Source organism: Pelecanus crispus, chromosome 1 (assembly GCF_030463565.1).
Source record: "Pelecanus crispus isolate bPelCri1 chromosome 1, bPelCri1.pri, whole genome shotgun sequence".
Taxonomy (NCBI): domain Eukaryota; kingdom Metazoa; phylum Chordata; class Aves; order Pelecaniformes; family Pelecanidae; genus Pelecanus; species Pelecanus crispus.
Genome location: NC_134643.1, coordinates 192,839,847 through 192,861,043, shown reverse-complemented (window position 1 = coordinate 192,861,043; position 21,197 = coordinate 192,839,847). Strand labels below are relative to the sequence as shown.

Here is a 21,197-nt window from a genome sequence, read left to right as displayed (position 1 = left end):
CTGTCAGTTATTTAAGTTGGTAGAATATAACTGAATTTATTTTATTTAGGGTCTAATAAGGAAAGGTAGTTAATTTCTGTCAGACAATTAGAATAAATCTCTAATTGAATCAAAGTCAATGTAAGTAAATATTTTTATCAGGTTTTGAGTATGTTGTTTGAATGTACTCCTGTACATGTTCATAGCTATCTTAGTTTGGGGGAGGGAGGTGTTTTTAGCAACTACAAAATTAATTAAACTTGTAAGAATGTCTTCATTCCTTTGGAAAATATTTTTCAATTTAAAACAGATGGACCTCTTTTTTGACTCAAGCCTATACACTTTTTGAGAGAAATGGGGGCTGTATCATAAGAGCATATCACACTCTATTCTGCCTTCTAAACTAAGATTACACTTCCCAAGTCAAAGGTTTTCCTTGGAAAAAATGAGCTTTTTCTTAATTGAAACCCCAATTTTCCTTTGAAAAACAACCTACATGAAAACTTCTTGATTATCTGTAGTTGGGCCTGTTCAGTTTGCAGAAAAACTGCCAGCTAGTGCAACCCTTAGGTATGTCCCTCTCAGAGTTCAAGAACAACAGCAAAAAAAGGCTTTAGCAGTGCTGGCTTTGTGCTGCTTAAGCCCAACATGCTTCTGCCAGGAACATCTATCTGTACCCCATCATCTGTTTTATCTCTTCCTCTGGGAGACAGTCCATTGATGATACATACTAAACCTGAAAGAAGGTTTGAAACCTCACCAAAGAGTAAGGTTCCTTTGCTTTATCCCCATCCTTGTCGCTTTTCAAGAGAGTTAGGTAGGCTGATGTGTTGTTCAAGGGGTCCAAGCATAGGGTAAGATCACTGGTGCCCCGTCTAAGGCTGGAGAGGTGGGATGAAGAGCCTTAACTGTTCCTTGCGTGTTTCAGGTAGAAACCCGTTTTTAAAGGTGTTGTTAAAGGGATAAATGTTCCCCAGGGAACAGAGGAGCAGAGCAGCCAGACAGCATGTCTACCTATCCGCCAAGCCTAAGGAAACCTGTTGATGCACATTGAAGACTGAAATGGGAGCAAATAGACTGAAGTACTACTTCTACAGTTACAGCTGATTGGGAGAGCAGAGAGAAAGCAAAAACACTAGTCTCATTCAGGTCATTTTCCTTCAAAACAAAAATAAAGCTGGTCAGCAAAAAACCCAGAAAGTTAGCAGAGTAGAGCATTTCAGATGTGGGCCATGCGGTGATGCTCTTCATCCCACATTAAAGTCTGGGAATCTGGCAAAGCATTCTGGCTTTGGACACATCATTACATCAGGTGCCTTTAGAAGTCCCAGCCTAAATCGTTGCTATGGACAGATGGGAACAGTTTTATACTGTCTTTTGAAAACCATTTCTGGACTGTTGCTGTCACAGATCTGTGTTTTCCCCTACCACTCACATCAACACACAGTTCAGAAAAAGCAACCTGGATTCTTTTTTTCTTTATTTTTTTTAAAGCTAGGGTACTTTTTAATGCTTTAACATGGATGTAGAGGACAAGAATACACCCCGTGCACCTGATAGGACTTAATCTGCATGAATTCCTGGATGTTGATAGGACAACGGGAAATAATACAGGTTAATATCACTTTAATATTATATCTGCCAGAGACAGAGTAAGACTCCAACAGAAAGTGATGGTCAGAGAGAAGCTAGCGGTTCTCTGTTCCTGGGATCTTTATGTCTGTACAGTCCATTTGATTCACCACCAGCTGAACCTTTTCAGCTGAGATGGTCTTTCTAGCTGAGACTGTCCTGGGGGATCTCTCACAAGCATGGTCCAGGAAGGAGAGGTAAAAACCTGACTTCTTCTTGGGTAATGTGACCTGGATGACAGGTGGGGAAGATGAAAATAAATTTGTTGTGAGATGAATTCATGTGCAGTCCATTGCTACTGCCCCAGTGGGTCACAAGGCCACATACCCCTAAAAGTGCTGAAGAGCTTGTGCAGGAGAAGCCTCCTGCAGCACATAAAAGCTAGCTTAACCGCAGACACAGCAGCACTGGTCAAGGTAGAAGAAGGCTGTAAAACTGGTTGGCCCTTGCCAAGTGTGAATAATGGAATCTGAAGGTACCATTCACAATTAAAAGCTGGAGCTGCTGAGCCTTCTGTTGGCAGTCATCATCTCCTGGTGACGTGGCGCAGCTCCTGCTGAGATTAGCGACAGCAGCAGCAATCCTGTCTGATATATCAGGGTTATGGGCTCAGCCAGGAGAAGGAAACTGTTTGGCTACATTCAGCATCTCTTGCCTTCTTTCAGTGCTTTGTAGACCAAAATCCCATCCTAGAAATCTAAATGGTGCAACCAATGTTAGTTTTGTCCTAAAATAATCTTTAATTGTCTGGGACCTAATCATCCCCAGGCGATACTAAAACCTTTGGTATTCTTTGAACATTGCTATGCTTGGGAATGCCATTGCATATCTCCAGGAGGTGCTGCTGGTTGCACTCTTTCAGGAAAAGGCTGCAGCCGTAATTTAATGGTGCCAAAAAGCCCAGGATTCCCAGCTTTCAAGGAGCTGCATAGTATGGAGACAAAAGACATAATGGCTGACTAACGGCCATGGCTACCAAGCAAGTTGGTGGATGGGACCAGTACCCCACTGGTACGCTTACTCTCTCCCTGTCTGCATTTAACACTTCCGTGGTTAATGCCTGCAGAAAGGGACAGGCATTTTCTCAGTGAAGAAATCCACGTAAAAAGCAGGAAGCATATTGTCTGTACCTGTTTGTGTGGTCATAAACTCTGCTGAGAAGGGCACGGTTCAGCAGCCATAAGCTTTGTGAGGTCCCCCTAGCCTCTGTGTGTGTGGGGGTGTGTATGGTGACTGCACAGCCTGTAAGCCTCTCCTCATAACCCCCTCCAGCCCCAGCTTTATCCTCCAGGCTCTGATTGTTTTAGGTTACTGATGTGTGTAACAACACGAGCAGGCACTTACCCAGTGAGCTGGAGGTTGAGCTCATATTGGTGGTACAGTGATTCCCTCATAGGTTTGCTGTCATAAAGCTTCATGGTGCTATAGAGATAGCACTCCTGCCCTTGCTTCAGGACTCATCAGAGAAAGGCTGTACATAGCAATTTGTGAACAATAGGATTGAATTTGCATCTGATTCAAAAGTAATTTCACACGGCTTTGAAAGGGTTTTTTGGGTTTTTCTTTCCTTCTTCCACTGTTCTCTTGCAGAGTGATTTTATTAAATGAAGCAGGGAATAAAAACAAGGAAGAAACTACAGAGTGAGGGTTATATTGGAACATTTTAACCTTTTAAAACCAATAAAAGCATATTTCTATGATGCAATACCTGTTAGAGACCCCCTTTGTTACCTCCAAAAGGATTGATACTTTTGGGTAGCAGATGGCAACAGCCTGAAAAATGGCAGCTCAAAGTCTCAGCATGTAGAGTCCTGCCAGTGCAGCACTTCACCTGCTGGGGACAAAGAACCCAAGAATGGGGCCAGGAAGAAGGAAGCCATAAAGCAATTTTGCCAATTTTTATTCATGTTAGTAAAGCTGAGGGTTCCTTAAATTCAGTTGTTGACTCCTACAGGGGAGCACAGTAATGACTGAGGCTTTGCTGACTTACACTAGTTGGGAATAGAAGCTTGGGAAGCGTATAACAAATTTATAAATATTCTGTTAAGTCTTAAGCACTGAGCATAAATAGGAAAGATGCAAAAGGAGGAGAAGGTTATTGAATTACACCAATAAAACCCTCCAGCTGGAAAAGCCCAAGGAATATGTAGAGATTGCTTGGAGTCAGAAATGAGTTCATTAAAAGATGCACCAGAAGTAATGAGATAAGATAATGAAGGGATGAGTCTGTTTCACTTTTTGCCTCCTTAAAAAAAAAAAAAAAAAAAAGACAAGTGGATGGAGGAGGGAAGGAGGACTTGTAGAAAGGGCAGGGGCCAGCCCGCATCTGCTCCATTCCAGTAACAAAGCAGTTTTGGACCTAAAGAATCACAGTAGCTCCATGAGATCCCCACCTGGAGCCCTTCCCAATCACACCCACTGCATGGGTAAGGACCCAGAAACATGTAATCCTCCCATCTCCCCTTCCCTCAGAGCTCCTCTTCCATCATCTGCCTTTTCTCTCCATCTTGCACTCTGCTTTTCAGCCATCTTGAGACTGACTGTACTGCAGCCAACAGGCTGAGATGTTACGAGCCATCCAGAGCTGCCCAGACTGGGAAAGATCTGTAAAAAAGAGAGCGAGCGAGAGAGCTGACCAGGCCACACAGTTAAGTGGGGAAGGGAGCCAGCAACCAGAGCGATAGCTGTTGTGGCTGACCTGCCAGCCCAAAGCATCCATCTGTGACTGACCATCTGCCTTGGATCCTGCAAGCATCAACAAAACACCATATTTTTCCCCAGCTCTGCTATCTTTTCTCTCCTCCTTCCTCTTATGTCTGTCCACGCCTGGCCACAAACAGGGAAAGCAGCATCTCAGAGCAGAACAAAAGTAACCGTGGCCTCTCGTTTGCCAGGATTGTTTGACCAGGCGGCGATACCCATACACCAGCACGCAGAGCTGCGCAGGGTTACTTCAGCAGGTAACCTCCTTCCCCACAGCGAATGAAAGTGTGGGGAAAAAACAGCTACTTATAACGGCATCTGCTGGGACATATTATCAGTTCATGGCAGGATATAGGACAAATATGATGAGACATGACAGAAAGGTGACTGAAAGGAAAGGTGGAGTCCTTACTTTAAAAAAAAAGGACAAAGCTGCTCATTTTGAGGTTTGTATCATCAAATCCTGACATTTTACATTGTATTATATTATTTTGCTTGGAAATAAGGGCAGCATGAGCATAGGAGTTGCTGCTGAGGAGAGCAGAACAGCTTCATTTTGAGGAGGAATATAAATACAGGGGAAGCCAAAGAAAGCTGGAAAGACAGAGACAAAGCAGAGTCCATTTAAAGTGAGGTGATCCTACCTGATTTCAGCCCAGTGTGTATTCAAAGCTTCTTGTGGCACTTTTCAAGTACTGCCTACTGAGAGGGACTCTGATGAGCATTTCTCCCCTATTTCTTTGTTAGTGAAACTGCTCCTAATGGCTACAGCAGTGCACGTTGCTGCTTAATGCATAAAGCCTGCTGTGTTTGCCTACACAGCCACCCGAGCTGGTAGCATTAAATTCACAGCACTGCGCTTTGAGTTACCTCGCAGAATGAAAGACTTCCTATATAAACCAAACTCTACTCAGCTCTGACTCACTCTCATTTTTCCACAGGAGATAGTATTAATATTAAATTCTATTTCTCCCCGGGAACAGTATCATTTCCATTCTGTTGACAAATATCCTAGCAACACAGGGGTAGAGGAAGAGGAGACAGAAAGCGTGACAGAGAGCTCTGGGAACTGATCTAAGTGTTTTGCACAACCTCAGCCATTGCACTGCTGTTTCTTTTGGGTGACCACATCTTTGCTGTTTTGCAATGCATCTGACTGCTCTCATTCTCCCAGTGAAACCTCTGGCCAGCCTTCAAAAACCATCTATGTGTGGACGCATAGGGCTGCTGAGAGCTGGAGTGCAAATCAGTAGCATCATGCATCGTAACATCAGGCAGAGGTTTTGGGAAGCAGAACATGTCCATCCTATGAGAACCAGAGAGCAAACAGACATCTTCATGAAGGCAGAAAGAACAGACCCAGAAAAATCCTATGAAAATGTTTTGTGATTTAAACAAGCCAGCTTCTGCTGTGCTAATAAGGCAGAGGCAGAACATTTCATTTAAGTCCTAGTGAAATGGAATTACAGTGTCACACTGACTTTCATCGGGGGCTTGTGGGCTGTGAAGTCTGTTGAAAATCTTGAAAATCTAAAAATCACATTTTTAGATGTGATCCCCGAACCCCTGTAACTTTCTGTACCAATTTACCACAAATATAGTAGCAAATGTGTGAGTGAGACTGTACCTTTCCAGTAAGTATTGCAAGATATTCATAGAAATAAAATTTTTAATCACAATCTGAAACCCTACTGCTGAGAATTAATTCCATCGAGTCAGAAGAAAGATGCATACATGACTTATGCGTCTGCATTAATATTTGGAATACGGCTGTTCACAAAGAGCTGACAAGCTAAGGATTATTTGTCAAAAGTGTGCAGTGTAGTATCAGGTAATGAATGCATTTGGGATGATCATGGTTAATTCACAGATTATTCAAGAACAAAACAAAAAGAGATGATGAAATGTATCAGCACCTGTAGGAATTATGCATCTAGCTGCAGTGGAGAGACTGCTGTTTTGCAAATGGCAAGCACCCGGAAATGTTGTCTTTTACAAATATTTTGTGGTGAGACTGAAAAGTGGGTAGAAAAGTCTGGTCACTTATTTCTCCTTGTTCTGCAGGATTAGCACAATAATCTTCACCTGCTGCTGCTCATCACAAAAGACAGAGAACACATCTTGCGTTATATATATATCTTGCGTTATATATATATCTTGTGCACTTCAGGCACAACAACCCCATGCAACACTACAGGCTTGGGGAAGAGTGGCTGGAAAGCTGCCTGGCCGAAAAGGACCTGGGGGTGTTGGTCAGCAGCCGGTTGAACATGAGCCAGCAGTGTGCCCAGGTGGCCAAGAAGGCCAACAGCATCCTGGCTTGTATCAGGAATGCTGTGGCCAGCAGGAGCAGGGAGGTGATTGTGCCCCTGTACTCAGCACTGGTGAGGCCGCACCTGGAATACGGTGTCCAGTTTTGGGCCCCTCAGTACAAGAAAGACATTGAGGTGCTGGAGCGTGTTCAGAGACGGGCAACAAGGCTGGTGAACGGTCTGGAGCACAGGCCTTATGAGGAGCGGCTGAGGGAACTGGGGTTGTTTATCCTGGAGAAGAGGAGGCTGAGGGGAGACCTTATCACTCTCTACAACTGCCCGAAAGGAGGTTGTAGTGAGGTGGGTGTTGGTCTCTTCTCCCATGTAGTTAGTGATAGGACGAGAGGAAATGGGCTCAAGCTGCACCAGGGGAGGTTTAGGTTGGAAATTAGGAAAAATTTCTGTATGGAAAGGGTGGTCAAGCATTGGAACAGGCTGCCCAGAGAGGTGGTGGAGTCCCCATCCCTGGAGGTGTTCAAAAAACGGGTAGATGTGGCACTTTGGGACATGGTTTAGTCTAGTCTACCCTTGATTGGTTTAGTGTGGACTTGGTAGTGTAGGTTAATGGTTGGACTGGATGATCTTAAAGGTCTTTTCCAACCTAAACGATTCTATGATTCTATGATTTCTTGGAAGATGAAGCAGCTTTCTGAAGTCAAGTGTAGTTTTGCAGTCAATACATAAAGAAACTCATCTAGAAAGTGTTTCCTCGTATGATTTTAGATCTCGTTCTCCTGCACTGTCTGTAAGAGGCATCTACCATGCCTGGGGATATGCCCCAGAGTGGACTTCCAAAAGAGTGTCCCAAAAAGCTGCTGGACACTTTAACTTCAGTGATTGCTGAGCAAGCTCCTGAAAGCTACCCACATTGCCCGTCTTAGGGAAGACCTGGATTCCAGTTTGTGGTGTCTGTAAAAAGTATGTACTCACCAAAACATATTCCACTCCCAATTAAGAGTCAAGAGTATTTTTATGGAGCAGACTTCTCTGGGCCTAGTGGTGTGTTTGTAGCCTGTATTTGTGTAGAGGAAGAATGGAGGTCATTTCAGCCCCTTTACTAAATATTTGGATTTTAAATAAGTGCATCAGTGCAAATGTGCATTACGTGTCAGTGCTTTTTTAAGGGACCAGGGAAGTTATTTATTGTACACGGGGATGTTTGAACAGGATTTAAGAAATGGGTAGGAGCCTATGCAAATTTAATAGAGCTTGAAAAGCTTCTCAGCTCTGTCCCATAACATTGTTTTACCAGCAGACCTCAATACTGGCATTATGTGAAAATCCTCTCCCGAAGGGACAGTTTATACAAAGTCGCTGCTGGGTGTTGCCTGGCAGCTGCCACAGGGATGAGCAGGCACCTATCCACACCACAGTACACAAAAAAAATTACATAAATGAAATCTCCATGTGCACACCTGCATAGCCTCAAAAAACAACTTTACAGTGCTGGCTGAAATGCTGGGGTTACAGATGTGTCCCATACTGCCTCCCATTCTGAGACAGGAATTTGCCCTCCGGACCCATGTGATTTCTCAATTAATTGTTCAGATCAAAGGTCTGACACACAAAGACACGTAAGGCAATGTACACAAAGGTATTTGGAAGACCACATCCCACCATTTGTGTTTGAGGAAAAGCACTCGTACAACAAAAGCTTTCAGGTATAATATCAGAAGTGGTTTCATTTTTCAGAAAAAAGAACCATGCTGGCAAAAGTTGGCATAATGTAAATACCTCAAGGACAAAGATTTCTCTCCCTACAGAGAAAAAGAGGAAGGAACAAAAGGGAAGAGCACACACCCATAAAACTGATATCTATCTCTTTTTTTGCTATATCTTTTCTGCGATTCCTCTCAGTTTACTAGTGAGGTGGTGGGTTTTAATATTCTTGGTATATTTTTCATACCTCTGCACTGCATAGCTCTTATTCATATGTGCATGTGAGTGCATATATGTGCACGTACATATGTATGTGCACATTTATACATACACATTCATAAGTCTGTGTATGTCATATATGGAAACACGTTTATACATACATGCCACTTCCTGTCCTATAAAGGAATCACTTTCATTTCTTTCCACTCCTCATGACTTCTCTACCTCTTTACTGATAAGGATGTGAGGTTTCCACACAACAGATATGATTTCAACATCTTTTACTCAGGTGTCAATCCACAGCCACCTCAATGACTGAAATTATATCACTCTGGGGATTTCTTGTGGCACAGTGAAGATCGAAGTATGGGCAAACTGGGACTGTGTTTGTTGTGTGCGAGTTAACCAAGTGACTTCTATTAATGCTTCCTAAGGTCCATTGAAATCTCCCCATTCACCGTGCCAACAGCATTTCTTTTGAGGTCTGTTCTTCTTTTTGCCCATAGTATTGAATGAACAAAGTTCACCCTTCTGGTGCTGCTTTCAGTCCTGCACCTTGTTTGCTCTTATTTAGTGTATTCTTAACTCTACACTTTACAGTAGCTCTAGAGATGTCTGATTACCTACCTCCTTTAAAGCAACTGCACAACATCTTCCCCGGAAGTCACCCCTGACAAATGCCAGGGCTATTTTACTTTCTGATTGCTCCTTCCTTTACTCCTCAGAGCTTATATACAAAAAGTAGATACATGAAATTTGGCTAAAATTTCTCAAATAAGGTAGGGGAGGAGGATAATTCATTCTTAATGTGTACACTAAAGGGAGGAACCTGATTAAGGGCGAAACCCTCACTGGGTTTCTTGGTCATGAGAAACAGGATGGGGAAAATCTATGCTGAAAAACAGGGTGGGCAGGAATCTAACAAAAATTGAAATCTTGATTGGTGGGCTGAACTGCATCCTGAAGTGATGTAGGGATAGTCACTTTGCCACAAATGATTTAAGCCAAGGAGCAGGAAATGCATTGCCAGAGTCAGGAAAGAAGCAAGGACAAGGTGGATGGACTGGGAACACTTCCAATAGGAAGCAAAGGAGTCAGAAGGGCTCCTTTGACAATCCTCTCTAGGTCTTTTCCATCCAAGATCACCAAACATCTTGGAATCTGCTTCTTTATCACTACTGTGTATGGTATTTAGGTTCTGAAGACATTTATGTACTTCCAAAAAGGGAATCCCAGAGCATGAGAGGAGAAACCCACAACCAAGTGCAACCAAATTATTTCAGTTTGTTGATTTCACACACAATCATGCCAAATAGTTGAGACTGGAAGGTACCTCTGGTGATCAAGTAGTTTAATGTCCTGCTCAGGGTAGGGTCACCTACAGCAGGTTTCTCAGTGCAGTGACCAGTTGGGTTTTGAGTATTTCCACAGATGGAGACTCCGCAGCCTCTCTGGGCAACCTGTGCCAGTGTTTGATCACCCTAACAGTAAAAATGTTTTGCTTGTGTTTAAATGGAGTTTGCTGTATTTCAACATGTGTCCGTTGCCTCTTGTCCTGTCCCTGGGCACCACTGAGAAGAGCCTGGCTGCATCTTCTTGAAGGAAAGGCTGTGGATGTCATTTACCTGGACTTTAGCAAAGCCTTTCACACAGTCTCCCATAATATTCTCTTTGGGAAGCTGGCAGCTCATGGCTTGGATGGGCGTAGTATTCGCTGGGTAAAAAACTGGTTGGGTGGCCGAGCTCAGAGAGTAGTGGTGAATGGAGTTAAGTCCAGTTGGTGGCCAGTCACGAGCGGTGTTCCCCAGGGCTCTGTTTTGGGGCCAGTCTTGTTTAATATCTTTATCAATGATCTGGATGAGGGGATTGAGTGCACCCTCGGTAAGTTTGCAGATGACACCAAGTTGGGTGGGAGTGTTGATCTGCTTGAGGGTAGGATGGCCCTGCAGAGGGATCTGGACAGCCTGGATTAATGGGCCGAGGCCAACTGTATGAGGTTCAACAAGGCCAAGTGCCGGGTCCTGCACTTTGGTCACAGCAACCCCATGCAACACTACAGGCTTGGGGAAGAGTGGCTGGAAAGCTGCCTGGCCGAAAAGGACCTGGGGGTGTTGGTCAGCAGCCGGTTGAACATGAGCCAGCAGTGTGCCCAGGTGGCCAAGAAGGCCAACAGCATCCTGGCTTGTATCAGGAATGCTGTGGCCAGCAGGAGCAGGGAGGTGATTGTGCCCCTGTACTCGGCGCTGGTGAGGCCGCACCTGGAATACTGTGTCCAGTTTTGGGCCCCTCAGTACAAGACAGACATTGAGGTGCTGGAGCGTGTTCAGAGACGGGCAACAAGGCTGGTGAACGGTCTGGAGCACAGGCCTTATGAGGAGTGGCTGAGGGAACTGGGGTTGTTTATCCTGGAGAAGAGGAGGCTGAGGGGAGACCTTATCGCTCTCTACAACTACCTGAAAGGAGGTTGTAGTGAGGTGGGTGTTGGTCTCTTCTCCCATGTAGTTAGTGATAGGACGAGAGGAAATGGGCTCAAGCTGCACCAGGGGAGGTTTAGGTTGGAAATTAGGAAAAATTTCTGTATGGAAAGGGTAGTCAAGCATTGGAACAGGCTGCCCAGAGAGGTGGTGGAGTCCCCATCCCTGGAGGTGTTCAAAAAACGGGTAGATGTGGCACTTTGGGACATGGTTTAGTCTAGTCTACCCTTGATTGGTTTAGTGTGGACTTGGTAGTGTAGGTTAATGGTTGGACTGGATGATCTTAAAGGTCTTTCCCAACCTAAACGATTCTATGATTCTATTCTATGATTCTTTACTCCTCTCATCAGGTATTTATCCACATGGATAAGATCCCCATGAGCCTTCTCTTCTCCAGGCTGAATAGTTCCAGCTCTCTCAGACTCTCCTCATATGAAAGGTGCTCTGGTCCCTTCATCATCTTTGTGGCCCTTTTCTGGCCTCAATCCAGCATGTCCATGTCTCTTCTGTACTGGGGAGCCCAGGACTTAACTGAGCACTTTGCATGTGTCCCACCAGGGATGAACAGAGAGGAAGGATTACCTCCCTGAACATCCTGGCAACCCCCTTTCTGAAGAAACCCAGGAGGTCACTGGCTGCCTTTGCCATGAGGGCACATTTTTGGTTCCTGGTCAGTTTGTTCCGTACCAGGTCCTTCTTTGCAGAGCTGTTTTCCAGCCAGCTGGCCCCCAGCCTGCACTGGTGCCTGCGGTTGTTCCTTCCCAGGGGCAGGACGTGGTATTTCCCTTTGTTGAACTCCATGATGTTCCTGTTTTGCCCATTTCTCCAGCCTGTTGAGGTCCCTCTGAAAGGCAGCACAACCATATGGCATGTTATCTACTCTTCCTGATTTTGTATCATCTGAGAACTTGCTAAGGGTACGCTGTGTCCCATCACTGAGGTCATTAACAAAGATCTTAAACAGTATTGGCAGCAATATTGACTCCTGGGACACACTGCTGGTGACTTGCCTGCAGCTGGATATTTTGCTGCTGACCACAACCTTTTGAACCCTGCAGTTCATCCAGGCCTCAGTCCACCTCAAATGCACACTCTTACTGAACCAAAATACATTCCCGTAAGCCTCTTTCTGGAGAAGGCAGATCTTTTCAGTCCCAAATTTCCACCAGCATCTAAATGCCTGACTGAACACATTCTGCTCTTTACAGATCACAGGCAGCAGAACTGCCAGGCTTCCTGACAGTGTCCTGTCCATTTTTTTTCCCTGATTTTTGGAGCCTTGGTTCTCTCCAGCTCAGAAAGTGAGCATAACATGCCTCGGTTGTCTGTCTGATGCTGTAAAAAATTAATCTGCCACCCAGCTTCATCTTTCTTGCTTTTTGCCTCTGTTTCCTGCACAGACCCACTTTGCAATTACTAAGGCAGAAGATCTGAGGGGATTTTTTTCTAGATGTAAAATGAATTTAATATTATCTTGACCTTTTCAGAAAAGTATTGAGGAGAGAGCAGAGGTTAGAGACACTCTGCGTGTGACCTTACCCAGGACAAGCTTCCCTCTTGCAAAGCTCTGCAAACTGTCATTAGGTCCTATGCTTTATCTGTCCAAACTAGATCCTGTGGTTTATCTGAGCCAATCTCTCAAAACCAGAAGCCAAACAATTTCCATGACAGGGACTCCCTCCATGAGGATGGGTTGCTTTCAGGGTCACAAGGGATGCCAAGAGAAGGTGGAGACTTCCCCTGTGTGTTGTTGAAGTTGTATATGAGGAGAAACATATGACAGCCAGCCAAGGCAAAGCCAATTGTGCAATCAGCTTGGCTTGACTAGCCTTTGGTGGCATGACACTGTATAACAGTAGAGAAACCATGACCTCTTTGTTGCACCCTTGTCCTGTCTTAGAGGAGAAAGACTATACAACATGCTGGCCGTTTCTGTTGCAGAGCCATGAGCAGCCCCATAGCCGACCCCACCACTTGGGATGGTCTGAGATCCCAAAGCACTCAGAGAGAGCTGAAATTGTAATGCTGTGAATCTCCTTGCAGGAAGCACAAAAGAGGGAATGGGAGCAGCACAATATTTATCGTACCTTCCTCCTCCTTTTTTGTCTGGACTCGTGCCAAGCACATCTGGCCAAAGAGAGGCGAAATGTGGTTTCCACAAGATGAAACTTTGAATGGATACAAGCAGTTTCTAAGGAGACCTGCTCTATAATTGTAGAGGAAATTACAAGCTGAATCATCTGTGGTTTGGGGAGAGAAATCAATGATATTTTGTAAGTTGAACCCAACTGTGCTGACTACTTACCAAGAAGGAAACTGGAAAAAAATCAATTCCAAGAACTTTCAACAAAAATCCATCTTAATTCAGGACTGACAGATCTGTCTTGTTCTCCTTCTCTAAAGCAACATGATGCACCAGCCTGAAATCCCTATTCCTATTACAGAGACAGGCCCTCCCCAGCAAAGACTAATACACTACTATCCAGACCTGCCAAACCACTTGCTGCTGAGTCTTGGGAACGCACAAAGGCCCGCACAACTTTCAGGGCTGGCCTGCCGAACCTGCTGGTGTCTCTCCAGAGGGCAGATCCAAAGCAGAATCCGCAAACTGTGATGCATTGCACCATGCATTGAAATGGATTGCTGAAGCACAGCTGCACCCACTGGACCCTGTAATGACAGCAGCAAACTAATTCTGCTTATAACCTAAATGGCATCTGACTCCTAAATTAGTGCTCTTCATATGCTGATGCTTTACACATTTTAACTTTTTTTTTTTTTTTTTGGAAGACAAGGGAAAAAAAGCAAGACCCTGAATATCTGCTGGCATTTGCCCTTCATTTTGTAGTTTTACTTTACTGAATGTCCCTTTGAAATGCTGAACTCAGCTTAGTTAAATCAGAAAACATAATAGGGAGATAATACTCTATCTTCCCAAAGATCAGTGAGTCTTTCGTTTTGTGTTTATTCTATGTGTCTTTCTGGTTTTGAGAACTCCAGTCACGCATTGCAATGCCCAGTTCTTGCCCCTAATCTTGGGCAGACTTTATCCTGCATGTAGCATAATTCCTAACCCATCTCACTAGGACTCTTCTGCAAAACAGGCCCACCAAAATCTGTGTCAGAAAGGCCAGATTAATTACAAAGGTCACTGTTACTTACTCAAAAGGGAATGGCGTGGACCCAAGCTGAGGTACTGGCTTCTTCAAAACAGGAGTATTCATCATTTCTTCTCTGCTTCCCACAGCTGTCTTTCTTGTACCTGACTCTTTTTTCATCCCGTTCTGCTTCTCCTGTTGTGCATCAGTGTTGACAAAAAGTATTTCACATTCAGCTCAGCGCTGCTAGTGAGGTTAGTTGCATTCTGCCTCGCCACAGGACACACTCAAATAGCAATGAACCAACTCTTGTTTGGAACCTGGAGCTTCTATTCCTTTCTCATGTCATCCTGCCTCCCTTATTATGTCAAAGGTTTTGAGCATGGGGTCTATTTTCCTCATGCAGTAAAATAAGGCACATACAATACAACAGTGAAGAGAAGTCAAGGAGGTTCCTGGAGATCCTTGACTGTAACAGAACAACACAAAACTGATGGGTTATAGTTTAGGGGTTTCTCCCTCTGCTTCCCACACAACACACAGCATGACGCCTACTGGGCTGGACTTTTCTCTGTGATTTATCAAACCCCTTGTGAATAGTGAACGCTTTTTCAACTTTACAAGAGATACTTCCTAAAAGATGTTCTGACTTCACCTTTCTACCTGCTCAGATTATACCAGGTGATCCCTGTAACTTGAAGCCCTGTACCAAAAAAACTTGCTATATCTTTCAGAAGCCAAACACAAATGCTTCCATAAATGTTTGCCTTGGGGTGCCATATTCCTCTTGAGCCATATCTACAAAAGTGTATGAAATTTAAATGGCTCGGGATGGTAAAGAGTTTTCCCCTGAACCTAAACACCAGTACTATGCGTGTTTTTGTTTCAAGGTGCAGATGAAAGAGCATCCTTCCCTACCAAATACAAAGACAAACTCTTGAGGACCCAGCCTGCTTGGAGAGACTCAAAGTGGAGAACTTTCCCTATCTATTCCATTCCCAGGCTAGCTGGGGACACAAGAAAGAAGCACTGTAAATAGCATCTTGTTGGACAAGTTCTTCTGATGTCTCCATTTCTGCTTACCTGTCTTCTTACACTTCTTCTCTTTACTGTGAGGTTCATTTTGTCTGAATTTAGCTGTCAAAAAGGTGGAGGGACCTAGGCTGAGCTGTTCAATAGGGCCCTCCAGTGACAACCACTTCATCCTACCACCCCACAATGCCTTTCTTACACTGGGTATATGACAGTCTGGAGATACCTCCTGTTTTCTACTGGCTGTACAGAAAGCCCATGTAATTGCTTACACTACAGGCCCAGCTTACAATATAGCTGCTACAGTATAGCTGCTTGGATCTCACTGTTCAGGTTTTTGCTTTTTTTTTTTTTTTTTTTTTTTTTTGAGGAACACTTCTCTCTGTTCCTCTCTTTTTCCATATGTGATTTCCCTCCCTTTGAAACTGCAAGCTTTCCATGGATTTCCCTGTCACTTCCCATTTCTTCTTCTATTAGATTTCCCATTCTTGGACTTTCTTTTATGGCCCTATCCCTTTCCACTCCCCAATCATTTGTTCCACACTTTTCTTTCTTTACCTCTTATTCACAAAGCTCTAGCCATTTCACATCTCCTAAGTTTAACCCTCTCTACTGTGCAGAAAACTTGCTGGACTGAAAGAGCAGGAGGTTACCTAACCAGCATAGCCAGTGCAGATGAGAATTAATTCCTTTGTAAACTTGCCCAGGGACAGAAGAAAACCCAGCTCTGGACAGGGGTAACTTACCAAAAGGCAAGTGTTCCATGACCAGAAATGAAAACAAATATCAGTTGAAAGAACTTTATGACTCAACTGATCATGTATTTCTAGTATACAAAATGCTTTTTTTTTTCAAGTGAATAGTTTCCTTTGTAGCCATTGAATTTCTTTTCAGTCTCAGAAAAACTAAAGAGTCATCAAAAACTCATGGTTTTTAACTATCAGTGGTTTTGGGGGGTGGGAATGGGGGAAGATGGGAGTTTCAGGAAAAAAAAGTTGAAATGATAAACTCTGATCAACATCATATTCCAATTATATCATATGAAGAAGGAAAGTTGAAGTACAAATCTCAGAGGAGAAGCTAGATGGTGGATAATAAGTTGTCTGTTTAATCTCTGTTTAGCAGAATGTCAGGTCACTAGACTAGACTTGGTGTTATAAAAAGTTTGCATGACTATTTTCATTCAGATTCTTTTAATGAATTCATTCAGCACATCTTCCTACTTCCAAGTATTCCAACCATTGAATCTACCAGAGCTATTGCTGATATGGTCAATTTAGGATTAGCATTGTAGAGTAGTAAATGCGAGCAAGTTTCAGCTTTGTAAATGCATGTTGGAAGTAGAAACTTGATTCTGTAAGTTTCTCCCATGTAACAGGGCACAACAATGACCTCTGTGTCCATCCTGAATGTCTCAAATTCTGGATGTCACCTACCTGCAATGAATTACTCATGAGTGCTATAGTCTATTCTGAATAACAAATATATTCAAGAAAATTACAATTTATTTGAGGACAATTCATGAAGGGAGGATGAGATGAAATTAATCTAATATGGAATTAAAAATTAATTATTCATGCAGCTCTACAGGACAATGATATCCCCACAGGCAATAACTGTATCGACATCCATGTGGAAGAGGGCCCCTATTCAGTCCTTCTTCCATCCCAGCAAATACAAGCACACCAAACTGCTTCCAGAATTTAATAGCAACCTGTGGTTTCTGTTAAGCTTCTGAAGGCTCTACAGGGGGATCTGGAATGCTGGATTGATGGGCCAAGACCAGTTGTATGAGATTCAACAAGGCCAAGTGCCAGGTCCTGCACTTCGGTCACAACAACCCCATGCAACACTACAGGCTTGGGGAAGAGTGGCTGGAAAGCTGCCTGGCCGAAAAGGACCTGGGGGTGTTGGTCAGCAGCCGGTTGAACATGAGCCAGCAGTGTGCCCAGGTGGCCAAGAAGGCCAACAGCATCCTGGCTTGGATCAGGAATAGTGTGGCCAGCAGGAGCAGGGAGGTGATTGTGCCCCTGTACTCGGCGCTGGTGAGGCCGCACCTGGAATACTGTGTCCAGTTTTGGGCCCCTCACTACAAGAAAGACATTGAGGTGCTGGAGCATGTCCAAAGGGCATCGAAGCTGGTGAAGGGTCTGGAGAACAAGTCTTATGAACAGCAGCTGAGAGAACTGGGGTTGTTTATCCTGGAGAAGAGGAGGCTGAGGGGAGACCTTATCGCTCTCTACAACTACCTGAAAGGAGGTTGTAGTGAGGTGCGTGTTGGTCTCTTCTCCCAAGTAGTTAGCGATAGGATGAGAGGAAATGGCCTCAGTTTGTGTCAGGGGAGGTTTAGATGGGATATTAGGAAAAAACTCTTCACAGAAAGAGTGGTCAAGCATTGGAACAGGCTGCCCAGGGTGGTGGTTGAGTCCCCATCCCTGGAGGTATTTAAAAGATGTGTAGATGTGGTGTTTAGGGACATGGTTTAGTGGTGGACTTGGCAGTGCTAGGCTAATGGTTGGACCTGATGATCTTAAAGTTCTTTTCCAACCTAAATGGTTCTATGATTGTATGATTCTATGAGTTAATTTATTGCCTGCAGGGGTAATTTTTGAAATGGAGTGATGGATCTCTGACAACCTTCATCCAGAGGCCTCTGTTATCCCTTTTCAGAGCTGTTGGAGGACTAGTTAACTGCCTGTTTAACATAAAAATTTGCCTGACCCTGAATATTGGAGGTAAGAAAAACCTGGCACAATTTATGATTCGTATAGTTTACCTTGCTCTTGAACCTCTGCCATCCCTGTGGGATAAGTATTTCCAGGATTAGCTAGAGAAAACATCATCTTATTACAATGTTGCCCAAAGCTGCAATGTACATACTATGGAAATACAAATTAAAAGAAAATTAGATTTCCAGAGACTGAGTTGAGATTGAAGGATTTCATGTCAGGAGTGAAAATGTTCCCTTTTCACATCTTCTTGTTTTCCTTTGTGATCTCTTTTTGTCTTTATTTCCAGGCAGGGGTGAATGGGACAGCTCTCCTTGCCGCAAGAGGCTACCATTCATCTGTGTTTACAAACCAAAACTGATGCACCCTTAACCTGTCACTGAACCACTGATGAAACCTGACTGGCTACTGCGGGACTTGGAATAGAGTTCAGCTGCAATCCATTAGTGCAGAAAAATCTTTTGCATGGAATAATCAAGATCTTACACTAAAAAAGCAGAGCTATTATAGCTTTTCTGTTCTGTTGTCATTATTGTGGCAATGTTCTTGTAGACTATGTTTAAAATGATGCTATAAAAATAAATTCTGATTAGATTTGAATGCTTGATGAAATCAGCATACCATTTAGATTTTCCACAGGGTGTTCAAGAATATTCATAAGAGCTCTTTAATTATTAAATAATTACAAATCACTCATTAAAACATTATTCATTTCACCATTTAATCATGCCAAGTCATACATTTTAAACCCTAGAATTTTCCTTACTTAGTGCCAGATAGAGCCAAGGAAAGTTAATTGAATGTTTTTAATATTTAAGTAGTTAAATGGCTAGCTCAATGAACTGCAACAGAGCCATAAGATGAGGCCCAAATCACAGGGAGAACTCATGAGTGTATCATTGGGCCCAGGAGGTGGTGCACCACTTGGTGAACTGGATGAGATGACACTTTGTCAAATGAAAAAAAACCCTTGCTATCATGGTTAGGTCTGTCTAAGCTCTGAATATGATCCATGACTGTGTTCCCCAAAGGCAAACAGTTTCACTTTGTTTTCTTTAGTTGTGAGTACCCGTATTGTTTTTGACTCCATCAGTTACTTGCAAGCTCCTATTCCAAGGTACTTTCCCTCACTGTCCAAGAAGGTAAATGGAAAAGCTTGGGCCAGGAATGCTTGATTGACTCATTCACGTGATGACAGAACACCTCATCAGTTAGGAAGGGTGAGTATATTAGCAAAAAGTTAGTTAGCATTTCAGCCATCCCATTATCCAGCACAGCCTCAGAGAATGATTACACCAATATAAACAGCAGCTGCCTTATTTACTTAAGTGTTTGCTATAAAACAGGTGTCAGATTTTCCCTTTCGTGAATAAACTGAGGGTATGAACAAGTGAAGAGTAAGAGCAGGTCAAGGGCTTCCTGGGGATCAGACTCACTTGCTGTTAGGAGAACAAATGTCTTAGCATGGGCAGCGCATACCTTTTCATATCCCTAGGCCACCTGTGGTGTGGTCCTGCCCAGGAGGGCTGGCAAGGAGCAGAGGGCACCAGACACAAGGCCACTCCAGAGACTCATCTTCCTGAGCACTGGGATAGCTGTGTTCCCTCAGAATCAATGACTTTCCCTGTAATTATCTCAAGGAACGTCAACCATACCAAGAAAAAAATTATGTTTTATACAAAACATATTTTTTTCCTGGCTGATTGTTATTCCAGCATTGTAGTAGCATCCACAGTGGTTTGTTCAGGGTCACAAGGGAAGATGGTAGCAGAGCTGGGGACAAAGTCAAGGAGGATCTCATTCTCATTCTTCAAACCTTCTATCCATGAAGGAATGCAGCTTCCCAAATCAAAGTGACAGGGTGAGTTCAAAGGGGAAGCAACAAACTGACCAGATAATCCAAGCATCATTTTTACAAATGACACTACATCATATTGCCAGAGATGTGGCCCACTGCTTGACCTTATCTTTTGGCAGAATTTCTTTCCCTAAAGAGAGCAAAGGATTCTGTGCCCTTGAGGGAGAGTTATGAAGAGCCTTATTAGTAATTGAATACGGTTCCTTTTCTTCCCCAGCAGGCTACTGTAGATTCAATATCTGCAAAAATAGCCATGGAAAGACTGACGAAATATCCATCTGCTTTACAAGGTCACCACGCAGTGTGGCCACCAGTGTTCAGACAGTAAAAGAGTAAAGGCTACAATCCTGCTGTGCCACAGAAAGACAGAAAGGTCAGAAAGGTGAATAACATTGCAAATATGCAGGTGTAGTAAAACAGAGGTTTGTGACACTTAGAAATTATAAATGTATTAATCAGAATATAATTAATATTAATCTGCCTTCAACCCAAACATGTACAAGGATGGTGTAACTAACAACAGAATGTAAATATTTTGTAACACTCAAGGCACAGAAAGATGCAATGCATAAGCATTTTGCGTAAGTATGTGAGCAACATGACTACCAAAGATGGATGTTAGTTGCAGGTAGCTGGCATCCAAGTAACAAAAGTTGCCAGAGAGAGGATAAGATAATTGCAAGGGACTGCAAATGGTCAGGACATCCTGCCAAATACACAAGAAAGATGACTGGCAAAGCCAAAAACAAGGTGGGTGATACTGGGAGCAGATGAGTTCCTCCTTTTTTAAGAGCAGGAAATAGCATAAAACCATCAGGCATAAGCAATAAAAAATCAGAGAAAAAAAGAAGACAAGACAACTTCAGTTCTGGCTTCTCTCATCAATGAGCTCTCAAGCATCGTCACCCAAACTCAGCAACTAGGGGCCACCAAAGACCACAGCCATATGTGCCAGCTGGGAAGCATCATCTCTGCAGTGCTGTGTACTCACAGCTGACTTACAATATCGCTGTTAAAGACCAACAGTGATGATGTTGAACAACGTGTGGGAATTAGCTATGAGCACAAAGGGTGTTCTTAATGAATGGATTTAGTAAAGTTAAAAGTTTAAAAATTCTCTGATCTGCCAGCCTTCTAAACACTTCCATGATAGCAATCCCTAATTCCCTAACTATATACACAAATTCAGTTTGCCTCCCTGCAACACAAGTTTTCTGCAACAGTAGGAATTTCTTTGCAAGAAATCCTAGCTGATCCTGAAGAGTGCACACATACTAAGAAAACTGAGGTGCTATAATCGGTATTTTTCAAGATGGAAAGACTTTCCACAGCAAGGGGAGAAGAATAAACAGATTGGGGATATAATAATGTAAACCCCATATCTTCGGCATCGATACAAACCATACTACATGATCTGTAGCCTAATCTGCATTCAGTGGATCACTGTTAAGCTATTTAAACTGAAGCAATTGCTTCAGTTAAGTTCTTAATGAATATTTGTT

The 21,197-nt window shown here is 43.4% G+C and overlaps 1 pseudogene; it reads left to right on the top strand.

Moving 5' to 3' along the window:
* Positions 1-2,579: 2,579 nt before the first annotated feature.
* Positions 2,580-18,228, top strand: LOC142594592 (snaclec bitiscetin subunit beta-like; annotated as a pseudogene).
* The last annotated feature ends 2,969 nt before the right edge of the window (positions 18,229-21,197 follow it).